At 44.2% G+C, this 20456-nt stretch overlaps 1 long non-coding RNA gene across 2 annotated transcripts; it reads left to right on the top strand.

Moving 5' to 3' along the window:
• Nucleotide 1: 1 nt before the first annotated feature.
• LOC149441041 (uncharacterized) lies at nt 2-13420 on the top strand. 2 transcript variants are annotated; one of them, XR_016307447.1, is made up of 3 exons: nt 2-61; nt 9567-9618; nt 12456-13420. It is a non-coding gene; the product is annotated as an uncharacterized LOC149441041 (long non-coding RNA). The 2 variants fall into 2 exon arrangements; XR_016307446.1 differs by having other exon boundaries at nt 20-122.
• Nucleotides 13421-20456: the final 7036 nt, after the last annotated feature.

Here is a 20456-nt window from a genome sequence, read left to right as displayed (position 1 = left end):
CATGCCCCGCTCCGTCCCTCATCGCTCAATGTACGTCACACACAGGAGTCACTCTCCTCAGGTAGAAGACAACCAGGAGGCTGCTAGTTGTGGCTGGAATTGGTAACATGGTAGTATTCGGGGTATTTGTCTGTTAATTCTCCGGATTTATTTATTCAATATAGTTAACATAGTTTCAAAGTTTTATTTCAAACTAAATACTTAGCTAGGATGTCAGTAAAGTGGGTCTATATATATAATAATATATATTTCTTTCAGGTACTTCTATATCGCCATCAATTTACACAGCACTTTACATATATATATTGTACATTCACATCAGTCCCCGCCCCCCAGGAGCGTACAATCTAAGGTCCCTAACTCACATCTATACATATACATACTAGGGCCAATATAGACAGGAGCCAATTCACCTACCAGCATGTCTTTGGAGTGTGGGAGGAAACCGGAGCACCCGGAGGAAACCCACACAGACACAGAGAGAACATGCAAACTCCAGGAAGGTGGTGCTGTGGCTGGGATTTGAACCAGCGACCTGAGTACTGCCAGGCAGAAGTGCTAACCATTTAGCCGCTGTGCTGCCCCTATAATAATGTTTATTAACCACTTGCCTACCGGGCACTTATACCCCCTTCCTTACCAGGCCAATTTTCAGCTTTCAGCACTGCCGCACTTTGATTGACAATTGCGCGGTCATGCAACATTGTACCCATATGAAATTTTGATCATTTTTTTCTCACAAATAGAGCTTTCTTTTGGTGGTATTTAATCGCCACTGGGCGCTTTACTTTTTGCGCTATAAATAAAAAAAAAAAGTGCAAAAAATTTGAAAAAAAAAAAAAAGTTTCTTTGTTTCTATTATAAAATTTTTCAAACAGGTATTTTTTCTCCTTCACTGATGTGCGTTGATGAGGCAGCACTGATGGGCACTGATAGGCGGCACTGATGGGCACTGATAGGCAGCACTAAAGGGCACTGATAGGCAGTACTAATGAGGTGGCACGGATAAGCGGCACTGATAGACAGCACTAATGAGGTGTCACGGATAGGCGGCACTAATATGCAGCACTGATAGGCGGCACTGATAGGTGACACTGATGATGGGTACTGATAGACGGCACTGACTGGTGGCACTGACTGGCACAACCCCTGGGCACTGACTGGTGGCACTGACTGGCAGCACTGCTGGGTGGCACTGGTGGGCAGCACTGGTGGGTGGGCACAGGTGGGTGGCACTGCTGGGCACAGGTGGGTGGCACTTCTGGGCACAGGTGTGTGAAATTGCAGAGTGGCACAGGTGGGTGCACTGCTGGGCACAGGTGGGTGATCTGCTGGGCACAGGTGGGCGGAGCTAGTGGGCGCACTGCTGGGCAGAGGTGGGCGGAACTTGCATGTGGCACCGATCATCAGGGCACTGATCATCAGTGTCCTGATGATCGGTGCCGATCCCCGCTCTGACAACTGCCGGTTCTCGGCAGTACATTCCTCACGATCTGACAGCGTGAGGAAAGTGCAGCAAAGAACCGGCACTTGCATTTCCCGGTGATCAGCGTGTCATTGGACACCGCTGATCACATGGTAAAAGGCAGCTGTGATTGGCCTTTTACCACATCACGTGATCAGCGGTGTCCATAGGACACAGCGATCACGGAGATCGCCGGGTGCGTGCCCCCTGGGGCGCGCAGGAGAGTGTGTTCTGGGAGGACGTCATATGATGCCCACCCAGAACTGGCCGGCCGCAGTGTAGCTGTCATTTGGCTATCTGCGGTCGGCAAGCAGTTAATCTAAGGCTAGGTTCACACCTATGCAGGTCGCATTTGAGGCATTTCTGCATTGCTTTTTGCCACCGTTTGTTTTTTTTGGGCTTGCTTCTGCACAGATGCTGAATGCTGGGTCAAACTTCAGATAAGCACACACAAATTTCATCTTCAACTGAAATTAAACAATTTCAGTCCCTGCACTTGATGCTTGTTAAACAAGAAAAAGCTTGCTTACATATGTAGAAAATAGAAAACTTCAGCAAAACGTTCACTGATTTTCTATGAAGAGCAGGATATTCTTCTTTCATAGAAATCCAGAATTGGTCCAGGGACAGGTAATTAAAGTGATTCTAAAGGTTATATTACATCCCGTGATCAGCTGTGTCCGTAGGAGATCGCCGGGTGCGCGCCCCCTGGGGCGCGCAGGAGAGTGCGTTCTGGGAGGACGTCATATGACGTCCACTCAGAACTGGCCGGCCTCAGTGCAACCGTCATTCGGCTATCTGCGGTCGGCAGGTAGTTAAATAAATAAATCCGGTGAATTAACAGACAAGTACCACGGACAAGTACCAGTGTTACTTGTCTGTTAATTCACCGGATTTATTTATTCAATATAGTTAACATAGTTTAAAAGTTTATTTCAAACTAAATACTTACACATAACAGGGGCAATTTAGACAGGAGCCAATTCACCTACCAGGAGTGTGGGAGGAAACTGGAGTACCCGGAGGAAACCCACACAGATGCAGGGAGAACATGCAAACTCCAGGCAGGTGGTGCTCTGGTTGGGATTCGAACCGGCGACCCTAGTGCTGCCAGGTGGAAGTGCTAACCATTTAGCCACTGTGCTACCCTAATAATAATGTATATTAAATAAATAAATCAGGTGAATTAACAGACAAGTACCACAGACAAGTACCGGCCAGATTTTGCTCAGTGTTTTCACGATAAAAATAGATGCAGAAACTTGTCTACCCAAATGACTCTTTTTTTTTTTTTCATCACATGAACCAGTTGAATAACTCTGCAAAGTTCTGGAGAAATGATCCTACCTCCAAGTTACAGTATGCTTAGATTGAAAAGGAAACTAATGCAGGCCATAGATGGGTCGAAAATCGGCCGATTTGTCGGCCGAAAATAAAATCGGCCGATTTTCGGATCGTTAGTGGGCGATTTGGTCGGCCGTTTTTCGGTATTTTGGCCGTTTTTGTTTTTCGGTAAAGTTGGAAAAAAATCGGCCGATTTTGCCGATCAGCCGATTTTCGCGGCAATTAGTGGGCAAATCGGCCGATTTTTTACCGATAAAAAATCTGCGCATGAGCAGTGACCTGCAAGAGGAAGACAAAAAGAAGAAAAAGAGGAAGAGGATGAAGAAGAGGATGAAGAAAAAGAAGAGGATGAGGATGAAGCAGAAGAGGATGAGGATGAAGAAGAGGATGAAGAAGATGAGGATGAAGAAGAAGAAAAAGAGGATGATGAAGAAGAAGAGGATGAGGAAGAAGAAGAGGATGAGGATGAAGAAGAGGAAGAAGAAGAAGAGGATGAGGATGAAGAAGAAGAGGATGAGGATGATGAGGATGAAGAAGATGAGGATGATGAAGAAGAAGAGGATGAGGATGATGAAGAAGAAGAGGATGAAGATGAAGAAGAAGAGGATGAAGAAGAAGAAGAGGATGAAGAAGAGGATGAAGAAGAAGAGGATGATGAAGAAGAAGAGGATGAGGATGAAGAAGAAGAAGAAGAAGTAGGATGAAAATAAGAATTCCAGTCCAGCAAAAAGTATCTCTGCAGAGAGCTCCGCTATTTCTGACAGTTCTCTGACAGTTCTTTGACATTTACAGCGGTTGAAACATTGTCTCTATTTGTTTCCGAATAAAAACATCTGTATCCTAAATGGAAACAAATAGATACAATGTTTCAACCGCTGTAAATGTGAAGGAACTGTCAGAGAACTGTCAGAAATAGCGGAGCTCTCTGCAGGGACACTTTTTGTCAGCTGTAGAAGGGATGAAAATCGGCCGATTTTTTTTTACCATTGATGGTAACGTCGGCCGCTTGAACGACCGAATTTTCGTTTTTTAAAAGAAAAATCTGCCGTTTTTTCTCCCCATCTATGGCCTGCATAAATCTTTGAAAAAGCCATTTTGCAAATGGAAATCTTGAGCTGTTTCCTCTGCTGCTTGGGCTTGAAAGAGAGGAAGGTATCAGCTATTAGGTACAAGTTTCACATCTAAATGAAATCCACCTGGATATATTTAAGAACAAAACTGACCATTATTTCTATCCCTTTCAAAACAAATGTATGATTGGGTGAGGAGCCCTTTCTCTGACTTCAGATCAGTCAGAGAACATTCTAGGAGAAAAGGAAGAACATTAGCTGCAGGCTGATCGTACCCTGAAGATTAACTTTTTAAAGTGGTTGTAAAGGTTGAAGGTTTTTTACCTTCATGTATTCTATGCATTAAGTAAAAAACCTGTGTGCAGCAGTGCCCCCAGCCCCCTCAATACTTACATGAGCCCCATCGCGATCCAGCGATGTGAATGACAGCCTCGGCTGTCCCGGGTCTCTGACTCCTCAGCCAGTGGGCTGAGACAGCAATCAGGAGCCATAGGCTCCCGCTGCTGTCAGTCACAGCCAGTCAGCTGAGGAGAGAGAGGGGATGGGGCCAAGCCGCAGCAGGTGCCCCCATAGCAAGTTGCTTGCTGTGGGGGCACCCGACAGGCAGGAGAGCCTACAGGAGAGGATCCAGACTGCTCTGTGCAAAACCACTGCATACAGTAGGCAAGTATAGACATGTTTCTTATTTTACAAAAAAATATAACCTTTAGAATCACTTTAATTACCTGTCCCTGGACCAATTCTGGATTTCTATGAAAGAAGAATATCCTGCTCTTCATAGAAAATCAGTGAACGTTTTGCTGCAGTTTTCTATTTTCTACATATGTAAGCAAGCTTTTTCTTGTTTAACAAGCATCAAGTGCAGGGACTGAAATTGTTTAATTTCAGTTGAAGATGAAATTTGTGTGTGCTTATCTGAAGTTTGACCCAGCATTCAGCATCTGTGCAGAAGCAAGCCCAAAAAATACAAAAGGTGGCAAAAAGCAATGCAGAAATGGCTCAAATGCGACCTGCATAGGTGTGAACCTAGCCTTAGATTAACTGCTTGCCGACCGCAGATAGCCAAATGACAGCTACACTGCGGCCGGCCAGTTCTGGGTGGGCATCATATGACGTCCTCCCAGAACACACTCTGGGCGCGCGCACCCGGCGATCTTGGTGATCGCTGTGTCCTACGGACACAGCTGATCACGTGAAGTGGTAAAAGGCCAATCACAGCGGCCTTTTAACACGTGATCAGCCATGTCCAATGACACACAGATCACCGGGAAATGCAAATGCCGGTTCTCAGCTGCACTTTCCTCACGCTGTCAGATCGTCAGCTGTCAACCGGCAGTTGTCAGAGCGGGGATCGGCAACGATCATCAGGGCACTGATGATAAGTGCCCTGATGATCGGTGCCCAGCAGTGCCACCCACAAGTTCCGCCCACCTGTGCCCAGCAGTGAGCCCACTAGCTCCGCCCACCTGTGCCCAGCAGAGCACCCACCTGTGCCCAGTAGTGCACCAACCTGTGCCACTCTGCAGTGTCACACACATGTGCCCAAAAGTGCCACCTACCTGTGCCCACCAGTGCCACCCACCAGTGTAGCCCAGCAGTGCTGCCAGTCAGTGCCCAGCAGTGATGCCAGTCAGTGCCACCTATCAGTGCCGTCTATCAGTACCCATCATCAGTGTCACCTATCAGTGCTGCATATCAGTGCCGCCTATACGTGACACCTCATTAGTGCTGCCTATCAGTGCCGCCTCATTAGTACTGCCTATCAGTGCCCTTTAGTGCTGCCTATCAGTGCCGCCTATCAGTGCCCATCAGTGCTGCCTCATCAACGCACATCAGTGAAGGAGAAAAATTACCTGTTTGAAAAATTTTATAATAGAAACAAAGAAACTTTTTTTTTTTGTACTTTTTTTGTTTATAGCGCAAAAAGTAAAGCGCCCAGCGGCGATTAAATACCACCAAAAGAAAGCTCTATTTGTGAGAAAAAAATGATCAAAATTTCATATGGGTACAATGTTGCATGACCGCGCAATTGTCAATCAAAGTGCAGCAGCGCTGAAAGCTGAAAATTGGCCCGGTAAAGAAGGGGGTATAAGTGCCCAGCAGGCAAGGGGTTAAGAGCTGATTCACATGTGTGGTGCGGAATGAAGCTCAGGTTTCATAGCCAATTCATACAGTAGCTGTTCAGTGGTTCATGTCAAATTTATAACAGGATTAGCGCAGGGATTTGTCCTGTTCACACATATGCGGTTTAGAAATGGTTAATACTGTGAAGTTAATAGTGTGTAGTCGGCACCTGAACCTGAAGGCACTGCTCAGAAATGAGACATGACTCTTTTTCAAACTGCACTGAATCCGCATCACCAGTGCACCGGATATACAGGTGAAACTCAAAAAATTAGAATATGGTACAAAAGTTCATTTATTTCAGTGCAGCAACTTAAAAGGTGAAACTAATATATGAGATAGACTCATTCCATGCAAAGCAAGATAGTTCAAGCCGTGATTTGTCATCATTGTGATGATTATGGCTTACAGCTCATGAAAACCCCAAATCCACAATCTCAGAAAATGAGAATATTCCATGCAATCAATAAAACACGGATTGTACATAGAACAATATCGCACCTCTGAAAAGTAGAAGCATGCATATGTACTCAGTACTTGGTTGGGGCCCCTTTTGCAGCAATTACTGCCTCAATGCGGCGTGGCATGGAAGCTATCAGCCTGTGGCACTGCTGAGGTGTTATGGAAGACCAGGATGCTTCAATAGCGGCCTTCAGCTCTTCTGCATTGTTCAGTCTCATGTCTCTCCTCTTTCTCTTGGCAATGCCCTATAGATTCTCTATGGGGTTCAGGTCAGGCGAGTTTGCTGGCCAATCAAGCACAGTAATCCCACGGTCATTGAACCAGGTTTTGGTGCTTTTGGCAGTGTGGGCGGAGCCAAGTCCTGCTGGAAAATGTCAGCATCCCCATAAAGCTCGTCTGAGGAAGGAAGCATGAAGTGATATCCTTTGCAATTTTTGTATATGTGCTTCTGGTCTGATGGGGGCAACAAGTAAATGCGTAGAATCAATTACCCCTACTATACTAGGCATTCCTGGCAAATTATAGAATCCCCACTTGATTTGATCCAGATCTTGTGACCTAACTGATCTCACCTTTAACACTGAGAATTGTATTCTTATGAATTTATCATCTGTAATTCACTGAAGTTTTCCAGAGAAAAAAAAACACATTATTTGTTATAACAAACACTGCTTTCTTCACTCTCACCTTTCTGAATTGTGTTTCATTTAGCTAAAGTGGTTGTAAAGGCTATTTTTAACCACTTGCCCTCCTGAGGATTTACCCCCCTTAATGACCACGCCTCTTTTTGCTACTCGGCGCTGCACTAATTCAACTGATGATTGCGCGGTCATGCAATGCTGCACCCAAACGAAATTTACGCCCTTTTTTTCACACAAATAGAGCTTTCTTTCGGTGGTATTTGATCACCTGTGCGCTTTTTATTTTTCACGCTATAAACAAAAAAAGGCCCAAAATTTTGAAGAAAAACAATATTTTTTACTTTCAGCTATAAAAAATATATAGTAAACTCAAAGTTGGTTATAAATTTAGGCCAAAATGTATTCTGCTCCATGTTTTTGGTAAAAAAAATCCTAATGAGTGTATATTGATTGCTTTGTGTGACAGTTATAGCGTCTACAAACTATGGTATAGATACTGCAATTTAAGCCATTTTTCTGCTATACAGCGCTGCGCTAGTTTAATGGACAATTGCGCGGTCATGCAATACGGTACATAAATGAAATTTACATCCTTTTTTTCCCCACAAATTGAGCTTTCTTTTGGTGGTATTTGATTGCCTGTGCGGTTTTTATTTTTTGCGCTATAAAAAAAAAGGCTGACAATTTTGAAGAAAAAAAAACAATATTTTGGACTTTTTGCTATAAAACATGTCCAGTAAAAAAAAATGCAAAAATCAAATTTAGTCATAAATTTCAGCCAAAATGCATTCTGCGACATGTCTTTGCTAAAAAAAAAAAACCAATACGTGTAAATTAATTGGTTTACGTGAAAGTTATAGCGTTTACAAATGACGGGAAAGATACTGGGATTTTTAGTTTTTTTTTTTATACTAATAATGGCGGCGATCAGCGACTTATGGGGGCGATCAGCGACTTATGGCGGGACTGTGGCGGACATTCTGACATTGGGGGGTACTGACTTGGGGTCACTGACATCCCCAAAAACACTAATACAGTGATCAGTGCAAAAAAAAAAAAAAACACTGACACTGTACTAATGGCACTGGGGAGGAAGGGGTTAACTTTATTTTGCAGGGAAGGGTTATCTGTGTGAGGGGAGTGTTGTACTAGGGGGCGGGGTGTGTACTGCATGGGACACCGCTGATCGAGAGAGAGAAACTCTTCTCTCTTGATCAGCTCGCCCTCGAGCTGTCAGGGAAGTGACAGACAGCACAGCTACTGCAGCTGTGCTGTCTGTCACTGTTTGCCGCCGATCGCCGGGAAACAGCTGCTAAGGACCGGCTGTGACCCGGCGATTGACATCCGCGGCGGTGATCGGCGGGACAGATAGGGCGGCGGCGCGCCTCGCGCGCCCCCTATCTGTTTACAAAACACACGTTTTAAAACGTGGTTTTGCCTGCCCCTGCCGCCGTATTTATACAGTGGCAGGGCGGCAAGTGGTTAAAATTAAAATAAAAATTAAGTTACATTTAGCTGCTCTGTGCAATAGTATTCACACTCTGGCTCTGGAGTGCACCCACATGGGTGCCCCCTCAGCAAGTCATGCTGAGCGGGCACCCATGTGGGTGCACTCCAGAGCCAGAGTGTGTTCATAGACATACACAGCGTGGTTTGGCTATGCTCTCCCACCCATTCTCTCCTCATAGGATTTTACTGACAGCAACAGAAGCCTATGCCCGTGAGACTAGGATAATATTAATATTGCAGATATAAATATAGTAGATATAGTTTATGGTTCTGGTAGTTAAAATAATGTTTAGTGTGTTTAAATAACACCTTTAGGCTGCCCATAGATTACTTGTTTTTTTTTTTTGTTCAGCCAGTGGGACAAATGGAAAAAGAAAAACAAATGGATTTCTCTATCCTCACAAATGATGTGGATGGAGGAATCCTCCCCGCTGTGACATATGGTACTGCTGCAGTCTCTGACAAAACTTTTGCAATATTGCCATTTGATAGAATTTGGCTATTTAAATATGGGTCATGATTTTGTTGAGAGGGAATGCCCAAAGATGGATCAAATTTCAGCCAGTTTTTGCTAAATCAGTCACATTTCCATTCAACTACGTATGGCCAGCTTTAGACGCCATTTAAATGCCTCTTCCAAATCAGACATTTATTTTCTGAAATGTAAAATATTAGAACTACGTTAAATTAATGTAATAAATATTATTAGTATTAAATATTAATAATTTTAATAATATTAAAATATTAAATCTTTTTGGATAAAACTCCTTTTAATACAAACATTATTTTTATTATCATTTCAATTTTATATTGCAGTCTCTTTTCACTAGCTTCTTATGCTGAGATAATTGAACAAAGAAATTAAGAACAGATCTAAAATTTAATTTGTACTCCTTATTCCTATAGTGTAATTGTGCTTTTTTTTTTTTTTTTTTTCTTGTATATTGTAAGTTCTTCTGAAACTGATGATCGGGAGTCTGAAGATACATCTTCAGTAGTTGAGGTAAATGGAGATAGTGTAATTTTAATATTTTTATTATGTTAGCTGAACTGTTAATGTTAACCCCTTTGCGCCGGCCCCACGCAAATGTGCGGCCGCCCGGCGTCTGGGCCTAGACGCCGAGCGGCCGCACATTTGCGTCCATGGAACTAAATACATATGTGCTGAGAGCGCGCGCCCTGCGCGCTCCCAGCACACATGTGTAGTACTCACGGAAAGGTCCCGCTCCGCTCTTTCGAACGGGACCTTTCCCGATCATGTGACCGCCGTGACGCGTCATCATGGCGGTCACATGATTCCTAAACCACGCACCCACCGCCCCGCCTCCTGGCGTCAGAATCTCTTAAAGGGCCGGGAGGCGGCGTCGTCAAGGGGTTAAAGTGTAGATATTGCTCTGGGCACCATTTTAGAAATAGTAAGCTATCATCTTAGTGTAGACAAAGCAGAATGCCCATCCTAGTTTTTCTCCATAAATATGGTGACGCTGTTTTTAGCCTCTCCTAAATGGCGCCTGGAGGCAGGATGTTTATCCCTGGTTATATGGCACCCTATAGTTTCGTTTATTTGGTCTCCAACAAGATGGTGCTGCTATTCAAAACAAATACCTGTGCTGCGCTCCTATATTGATGTAAATAAACTATAAAAACAGTGCAAGTCCTTACATTATCCAAACAGTACACAAAATGACTTGAATGATCCCTTTAGGATATAGAGAAATATTAGTGTAATAACATTTTTATGTGTCCAATATCAATAATAAAGTGAAATCCTCCTTTTCTGAGAGATGGGTACAAATAGGTGAATTCACTCCAACATATAGATGATTGCGGTATATATGAAGCTCAATTATGCGCTCACCTCCATTTTTAGCCCAAAAATACAGGCTAAACAAGCTGTTTATCCTAAAAGGATAAAACGTGCGCTGATGTTCACCACCTTCTTTGAATGTGTTCACAGCGTGATGTCCTGATTATCCACCTGGTGCCTCTCCTCTCATTACTATCCTATGCAGATCTGTGGATGGATGGATATTTCCTCCTTCTCACCTCCAAGGGGAATAATCCTCCTAGATCCACTTCAGAAGTCTCCACACATATAATGCCAAAAAAAAGAACAAAAGATAGTGCTTTACCCTTATAAAACACTTTATTGCATAGCCATTGTATTGCACTCACATTTTAATAAAACAAGCCTTAATGCATATCTCCTTATGTGCACCGCACACTAGCTGTACTCGCCGTATAGAAGCCGACTGGGCGTGGTGACGTCAGAGCCCCTCCCCTACGCGTTACTCCACCGGTCACGTGGCTTCATCAGGGGGATTATGGACACATAATAATGTTATTACACTAATATTTCTCTATATCCTAAAGGGATGTCAGGGCAGGATCTGAGGAACGGACAGGCAGGCCTAATAACAATGTAACGCACTGGCTGGTGACAACCACCACCCACAGACCGAAGTCCCCCAGGGCGCGGAGTCTAAGTCCCAGGCTGCCCTTCACCAGGGCCCCTGATGGTGGGGATGGACTTGACGCAGCCAGGAACCAGGTCGCGGCCCCCGAGACACCTCAGTTGCGGTAATGGCCGCCGCCAATGGCATGTAGCTGGTGGACAAGACAATAGAGTAGTCGGGCAGGCCGGGTCGACAACAACGAGACAAAACGGTACAGGACAGCAGACGAGAATCACGGGTCGAGTTCAGCAACGGAGGGTCAGATAAAGGAGAACACAAAGAATGGTCTAGTCACAAGCCGAGTCAGATTCCAGGAGAGTCACGAGAGTCAGAACAGGGTGATAGCAACACAAAGACACAAGTGCAAAGGGCATGTGCGGACCACAGGCTTATATGTGATCAGCCACACCCCTCTGGGGGATGGACCTCAGAGATCAGAAGGCATAAAAGATTCCCACCATGCTCTGCAGAAATCCAACATGGATGCCAGCACATGGAGAAACACAACCTCTTCGAAAAGGTAGGACCTTGATAAGGGATCATTCAAGTAATTTTGTGTACTGTTTGGATAATATATTGTAAGGACTTGCACTGTTTTTATAGTTTATTTACATCAATATAGGAGCGCAGCACAGTTATTTGTTTTTATATAGATTCTGACACTATTTATGAGTTGGGGTGATTTATAGAAATTCACCATATTAGCTCACGAGTAATAATTAGCATTTGGTGCTGCTATTCACTTCATATTTGGTCTCCACAAATATGGTGCCTGGAGCCTATTTAAACCAAAGTCTTTAAGTGTTAGGCAGGAATCCCTTGAAACATATGCCATGTGTCTGCCCTGATAATCTCCATGTGGTCCACACTGGCCCTTCTGGTTCCTGGCAAGAGGCTATCTGCATGAGGAAGTGCCTGGGCTGGGGAAAGGCTACCATCTAGTGGAAGTGCATTACATGTTGTTTTTGGATCACACACTGTGGGTGCATATTACTTTTTTTTTTTTTTGAGAGCTATGGTAATAAACTACTAAACATAGTCAGTGGTGGCACTGTTTCTCTTTCCTTTGTCTTTTACATACACAGGAGTCTGCAAGCTGGAGTTACTCCAATCTTGACATCTAGAAAGAATCTTCTGACGCTTACAGTGTTCATCCTTTACATTCACAGGAGGAATATAGACTTTCAGATTGTGGACCTGTATAGGATTATGTCACATTTATAATTTCCCTTTTCTCCGGTCACATTTGCCCACACTTTGAGTTTTGAGCATTTTGGTGTTTTGTTCATATTTTGTACTGGGGAATTGTGCGTCTGCATGTGCATATATGTGTATATTCAATAACTATTAGCCCGTTGAAAATGTTAAATTTTACACTTTTTAGGAACTAGAGGATTTAGATCAACACATGGAGAGAAAACTTCATCCTCCAGGTACACCAGAGATGCCATGTTTTCAAGATTTCATAGAAGAATTTCCATGTCAAATACACAACCAATGTTAAAGAAACATATGGGACACCATTTTAACATATGGGACACACTCATTGGTGCAAATGTGGTAACTGTTGTTCCTTGCCCACTGACGAGGAAAGCATTTGCTGCCAATCCATGCAGGATGTACTTCCTTTTCTAGACCGTGACCTACAATGCGTAGTTATGGTGGATGAACATGTAAAGCCGTGTTTTACAGACCTCATTGTCCTTTATCTGTTACAGAGTAAGTTGAGACTGAAAAGACTTTTAAAGGATGTGACTGGATAAAGGTTGAGAAATACTGTTATATAATCTAGAGGTAAAGATAGACACCAAAAGAATACACCTGTTTAATCTTGTCCCACCTATTCAAAACATATGTGCCATTGAAAGGTTTTTCTTTAATGTCCACATGTGGCACATATGCATCAATGTCTGAGGGATCTTTGAGGTGTGAGATCGCTGACAGCGCATTCAAAGCACATGGATCCTGCTCTCAAAGACAGCTCTCATACCCAATAATAATACATTCCTGAGCGTTGAGTACTTTCGAAATGGATAATGTGTGTGTAAACCAGATGGAATTTGACACTTTTTTTTTTTAGTGCATATATAGGAGCATATTGTTCTTTACGGTACATACCTTTCCACATCCATCTGGTCAATGTATAGGATTCCACTGACACAGAAATTTTATTACTAGCGATATGGCTATGGATTAAAATTATTTATTTTTTTTGTTCAATATAACAGTATTATAAAAATGTAATGTTTGAGTATGGAAAACAATTGTACAGATGTTCAGGTTCTTTTAACAATAATGAATTATGTCCTATAAATTACTGAAATCCCAAGAAATATTCCGTATTTTTCGCTCCAGAAGACGCACGTAGGTTTTAGAGGCAGAAAACAAAAAAAAAAATATTCTGAACCAATGGACTGCAGACACAGTCCAGGAGGTGACCAGAGACTGCAGACACAGTACAGGAGGTGACCAGAGACTGCAGACACAGTCCAGGAGGTGACCGGAGACTGCGGACACAGTACAGGAGATGACCAGAGACTGCGGACACAGTACAGGAGATGACCAGAGACTGCGGACACAGTACAGGAGGTGACCAGAGACTGCGGACACAGTACAGGGGATGACCAGAGACTGCGGACATAGTACAGGAGATGACCAGAGACTGCGGACACAGTACAGGAGATGACCAGAGACTGCGGACACAGTACAGGAGATGACCAGAGACTGCGGACATAGTACAGGAGATGACCAGAGACTGCGGACATAGTACAGGAGATGACCAGAGACTGCGGACATAGTACAGGAGGTGACTGGAGACTGCGGACAGTACAGGAGATGACCAGAGACTGCGGACATAGTACAGGAGATGACCAGAGACTGCGGACAGTACAGGAGATGACCAGAGACTGCAGACACAGTACAGGAGATGACCAGAGACTGCGGACACAGTACAGGAGATGACCGGAGACTGCGGACACAGTACAGGAGGTGACCGGAGACTGCGGACACAATACAGGGATGACCAGAGACTGCGGACACAGTACAGGAGATGACCGGAGACTGCGGACACAGTACAGGAGGTGACCGGAGACTGCGGACAGTACAGGAGATGACCAGAGACTGCGGACACAGTACAGGAGATGACCAGAGACTGCGGACACAGTACAGGAGGTGACCGGAGACTGCGGACACAGTACAGGGATGACCAGAGACTGCGGACACAGTACAGGAGATGACCAGAGACTGCGGACACAGTACAGGAGGTGACCGGAGACTGCGGACAGTACAGGAGATGACCAGAGACTGCGGACAGTACAGGAGATGACCAGAGACTGCGGACACAGTACAGGAGATGGCCAGAGACTGCGGACAAAGTACAGGGGATGACCAGAGATTGCGGACCTTTGGGGAGGGAGGGGGAGCGGGTTCCTGAATTTGACAGGTACCTGCTGCCACTTCTGCAGAGTTGTCCTCTCTTTAGTGTGGGCACCCGGCTGACAGCCGGGTGCCCAGTGCGCATGCGTGAGAGGCGCTGCACTTTGTGATTGGTCCGGCGTCTTCTGGGACCTGTCATGTGTCCCAGAAGATGCCGTACCATTCGCAAAACGCAGCGCTTCTCGCGCATGCGCACTGAGCACCCGGCTGTCAAGCCAAGAGACCACACTAAAGAAGTCGGCGAGGGAAGACTGTGCAGCGCTGGACCAAGGAACAGGTAAGGTCCCGCTGCAGAGCTGAACGGCCAGCCCAGTATTCTGACACGGCGGCGGTGGAAATACTGGATCGGCCGCTCCATATTTGCTCCATAAAACGCACTGACACTTTCCCCCCTTTTTTGGGGGGAAAAAAGTGTGTCCTTCCAGCAGATCACTTCCGCAGGAGGGAGAAGTCATTGCAGGCACATTGATACTTAACCCCTTCACGCCTAAGGGTAAAACAAATCTAAATGCCTAAGCACAATTCTGCAACGTTGACGTGTTAGTAAAACCGTACATATCGTCACAACTACTTTGTACATCCAGGTGGATTATATCTTGCTTTTTTCAGGACAAATTGGGCTTTCATTTGGTGGTAAATGGTCATGGATAGCTCCTGATTTTTTTTTTATTATTAAAGGAAAACTGGGCCAAAATAGTAAAAAAAAAATCTTTTTTTTAAATTTAATTGTGTGTTTCTTGTTACGACCATAACCTACCACCAAAGAACAACCCAAAATACATTCTCCAGTTGTTGACGATCGCAGCGATACCATATATGTGTATGTTATTTGTTGTTTGTACCCGGAGTACAGTCCAGAAACAATAGTGCGCATTTTGTTTTTGTCTTTTTTTTTATTTTTTTTTTACATAAAACACACTGTCACTGACATTAACACTAACTGACACTGATACCAATTTTTTTTAAATCCTGACCTTTGACCCTGACCTTTGCCCTTGACCCTGACCTTGACCCAAACACTAACCCTGGTACTGAACTAGATCAAACCTTGATCTAGGTATTTTTCTTTATTTTTTCTTTTATTTTTTAATATTTATTTATCTTTTTTTTTTTTTTTTATCTCTCTATGTCAGGAGTTCGAGAGATACAATGTATCTCTCTTCTCCATTCATAGAGAGAGAGAAAACAAGGGGGCCGGGCTGCACAGTGATTGATCACTGTGATAGCCAATCAGAGGCTATCACAGCGATCACGTGACCCGGAATCGGGAGTCCCTGGTCCCGATCGTTAGAACGGGACCCGGGGCTCTCAGTGACACCGCGGTCTGGGTGCTGGGAGCGCGCCGAGTGGCGCGCTCCCAGCACAAAGACAGGTACGCAAATATGCGGCCCCACGGAAAAAAGCCCAGGTCCGTGAGGCCGCATATTTGTGTTACGTCGGCGTCAAGGGGTTAAAGAAGGGAACGATAGCACACAGTGTGCCAGTTACAAGCCCATATCCCTACTAAACATTGACACCAAATTGTATGCTAAGGTATTGGCAACCAGACTGAAGGAGTTGATGTCGGTGAGGATACGCTTGGATTCCAGAGAGAGAAGGCAGGGACAATGGTCTGAGATCATTGCTCATACAAAGAGAGAAACTGCCGACATTATTCCTGTCAGTTGATACCAAAAAGGCTTTCGACACGGTTAATTGGGGTTTCATGATTGATACATTTAAATGTCTTAGGAACAGGGCCTAAAATGTTAAAAGTGGATAAAAGAGCTTTATAGCGTTCTGTCAGCAGCGGTCAAGGTCAACAGATCCCTCTCTCGGTTCTTTAAAATGTATAATGGAACCAAACAAGGATGCCCACTTTCTCCTTTATTATTTGTTTTATCCCTGGAACCTGTCCTGGCAAGTGTAAGAAAATGTGTAGACAGGAATAAAGATAGGGAATCTGGGCAAATAAGAAATCGAGAATTAGGTATGAGGTATTGTGTGGGGCAAAAGGGAATGGGGGTTTGGGTATGCCAAATGTTAAGAAATATCAAGCAGTGATATTATCACGAATAATAGACTGGATATTTAATTCACAAGGGAAAGGTTGGGTGAACATGGAGGGGATTTTGAGTAAGGCACAGTTAGGGAAGATGGTTTGGGTAACACATACATTTTGCACATTAGATGTGAATATTAGTTCACTGACAGTTTTAAGTGTTGGGATAGAATGTATAAGCAAAAGGGATGGAAATATAACTCAGTTTTGATTCCCTTGGTGGGAACTGAATATTTCCCCCCAGGGAAAGAGAATATTTCTTGGAAATGGATTAAAGATCAGAATGCACGTTTGAAAGATATATTGAATAAGGGGAAATTGCACACTTTTTCTGATTTAACAACTTGCCGACCAGCCACAGTACATATACTGCAGCAGGTCAGCACCGCTGTGCAAAATCACGTAGATATGTGATTTAGCATTCCGGGTAAGGGGCGCGACCGCCCTACCCACGCCGCCATTTGCGGGTGTCAATCACCGGGTCCCAGCCAGTGATTACCCACCGCAGCCTGGCAATTACCGGAAAACGCTGACAGGGAGCACGGCTGCATTGTTTACACTGCAGCTCTCCTCCCTGTCAGTTTGAGCACACTGGTCCGGATCGCTGAGCACAGCCTGCCGGATCAGTGTGTTACAGTGAAGCACACCCGCCCCCTAGTGAAACACTCCCCTCACACAGTTAACCCTTTGATTGCCTCCAAATGTTAACCCATTCCTCCCCAGTGTCATTAGTAGAGTGTTTTGTTTTTTTTTTGCGCACTGATCACTATATTGGTGTCACTGGGGATGTCAGTGACCCAAAGTCAGTTCCCCCCCCCAGTGTCAGAATGCACACCGCAGTCCCGTTGCTGATCGCCGCCATTATTATTATAAAAAAAAAAATCCCAGTATCTATACCACCATCTGTAAACGCTATAACTTTCACGTGAACTAATTAATTTACATGTATTGGGATTTTTTTTTTTAGCAAAGACATGTAGTAGCATACATTTTGGCCTAAATTTATGACGAAATGTGATTTTTACATTTTTTTACTGGACAGGTTTTATAGCAAAAAGTCCAAAATAATGTTTTTTTTTTCTCAAAATTGTCAGCCTTTTTTTTTTATAGTGCAAAAAAAAAAAAAAAACGCACAGGCGATCAAACACCACCAAAAACCACCAAAAGAAAGCTCAATTTGTTGGCGAAAAAGAACTTAAATTTCATTTTGGTGCAGTGTTGCATGACCGCTCAATTGTCAGTTAAAGTAACGCAGCCCCGTAACACAAACTGCTTCTGTAACTGCTTCCTGACCGCCCTATAGCAGAAACACTGCTAGAGGGCGGCACAGGTGTGCAAAATCATATATATATATATACATACATACATACACACACACGTGATTCGCACTCCTGTGGTTTTCACGGCCCTCCCAGATAGCGTCAGATTGCCTGTCCGCACACCAGTAATCACATTTAACCCCTTGATTGCCAGGAACACGCTCATACACAATAAACATCCATTGCTAGTATAGGGATCAATATATTTGATCAGATCAGCACTATACCAGCGTTCACATTAGTATAGTATCCCAAAAATGCAGCATTAGCGGGATCCGCCCCTGCGTTTAGCCCCTATGCTTGCCCCCCCTTCTCCCCCAGCAAGTGCAGTGAGCAAGGTCAGTAGGTCACCGTCACTTGATACATTGCACACAAAACCGCAGTGTTGGCAGAATCAGGCCTGATCTCTGTTAGCACTTGCCGGTAAATATTTATGACTCTCATATGCAGAAGAGTGCCAGTACTAGTGCCGCGCTATCTTTTGGTGAACTGGAGAGCACCAGCGACCTAGTACATCCTGGTCTTTCACATACCAGCACTGCAGTATCACTTGGTGACGTGGCGAGTCCCATAAGTGCAGTACAAGCTGGTGCAGTGGCGAGCACAAGTATTGTCCCGCAATCACCAAGAATTCGCACACAGGCCCATAGAGGTCCTAGTATCCTTCCGGATGTGCTTGTAAATCCCAGTTGGCAGCCCACAAATTCTGCAGCACCCGTACTTCCCCCATTCACTGCCCAACCCGGAATTCAGATGGAAACAGCAAATTTAACTCCTCCCCTTGATTTTTGGAGCTGTTTTTCACGGAATATCTGTATGCGTTGATTGTGGATCAAAGCAGTTTATATGCACAACAATTTATCGCTGTCAACCCAAATACATCCCTTGCCAGACCATTCACAAGGAAACCCATTACGGTTTCCAAATTTACATTTTTTGGGGGGCTAACCCTCAAGATGGGCATTACTAAAAAAAGAAATGAATTTCGGTTGTATTGGTCCGCAGACCCGATTCACCATATGCCGTGTTCTCTGCTGCCATGGCCAGGCATAGATATGAGAGTATAATGTGTTTTATGCATTTCAACAGCAATACATCCTGTCGTCCTCGGGGTGACCCTGAATTTGATTGGCTACACAAAATTCTGCCCCTCGCAAATCACCTTAATCAAAAATTTGCAGATGTCTATACTCCCCAGCAAAACATCTGCGTTGATGAGTCCCTCATTCATTTTTCTGGCCGCCTTGCATTCAAACAATTTCTCCCCAGCAAGCGTGCCAGATATGGGGTCAAGATGTAGAAGACCTGTGAGAGGGCAACAGGCTATACTTATAAGTTTCAGATTTACGAGGAAAAAGACTACATGGGGAGCAGTGGCAAGATAGTTTGGGACTTGGTGTCATCGTTTTTCCATATGGGGTACCACTTATACGTGGACAATTTTTATTCAAGCGTGCCACTATTTAGACATTTGTACAATCTTGGAACTGGCGCATGTGGCACCGTGTGACCTGGGTGTGAAGTGGGTGGGTGCTGGGTGGTATATTCTAATAGTGGGCATACCACACACTTTTTCTGGCAGAGATTTCTTCTCTTTTTTTTTTCATTCACTCTGCCAATCCCTCCACTGGCTTCCCATTGCCCAACAGATAAAATTCAAAACATTAATAACATATACAGTCAGGTCCATAAATATTGGGACATCGACACAATTCTAACATTTTTGGCTCTATACACCACCACGATGGATTTGAAATGAAACAAACAAGTTGTGCTTTAACTGCAGACTGTCAGCTTTATTTGAAGGTATTTACATCCAAATCAGGTGAACGGTGTAGGAATTACAACAGTTTGCATATATGCCTCCCACTTGTTAAGGGACCAAAAGTAATGGGACAATTGGCTTCTCAGCTGTTCCATGGCCAGGTGTGTGTTATTCCCTCATTATCCCAATTACAATGAGCAGATAAAAGGTGCAGAGTTCATTTCAAGTGTGCTATTTGCATTTGGAATCTGTTGCTGTCAACTCTCAAGATGAGATCCAAAGTGCTGTCACTATCAGTGAAGCCATCATTAGGCTGAAAAAACAAAACAAACCCATCAGAGAGATAGCAAAAACATTAGGCGTGGCCAAAACAACTGTTTGGAACATTCTTAAAAAGAAGGAACGCACCGGTGAGCTCTGCAACACCAAAAGACCCGGAAGACCACGGAAAACAACTGTGGTGGATGACTGAAGAATTCTTTCCCTGGTGAAGAAAACACCCTTCACAACAGTTGGCCAGATCAAGAACACTCTCCAGGAGGTAGGTGTATGTGTGTCAAAGTCAGCAATCAGGAGAAGACTTCACCAGAGTGAATACAGAGGGTTCACCACAAGATGGAAACCATTGGTGAGCCTCAAAAACAGGAAGGCCAGATTAGAGTTTGCCAAACGACATCTAAAAAAGCCTTCACAGTTCTGGAACAACATCCTATGGACAGATGAGACCAACATCAACTTGTACCAGAGTGATGGGAAGAGAAGAGTATGGAGAAGGAAAGGAACTGCTCATGATCCTAAGCATACCACCTCATCAGTGATCATGGT

Source organism: Staurois parvus, unplaced genomic scaffold, assembly GCF_062004578.1.
Source record: "Staurois parvus isolate SC_StPar_1 unplaced genomic scaffold, SC_StPar_1.0 ptg001034l, whole genome shotgun sequence".
NCBI classification, from domain to species: domain Eukaryota; kingdom Metazoa; phylum Chordata; class Amphibia; order Anura; family Ranidae; genus Staurois; species Staurois parvus.
The sequence above is the reverse complement of the archived record's forward strand: the minus strand, read 5'-3'. Positions and strand labels throughout refer to the sequence as shown.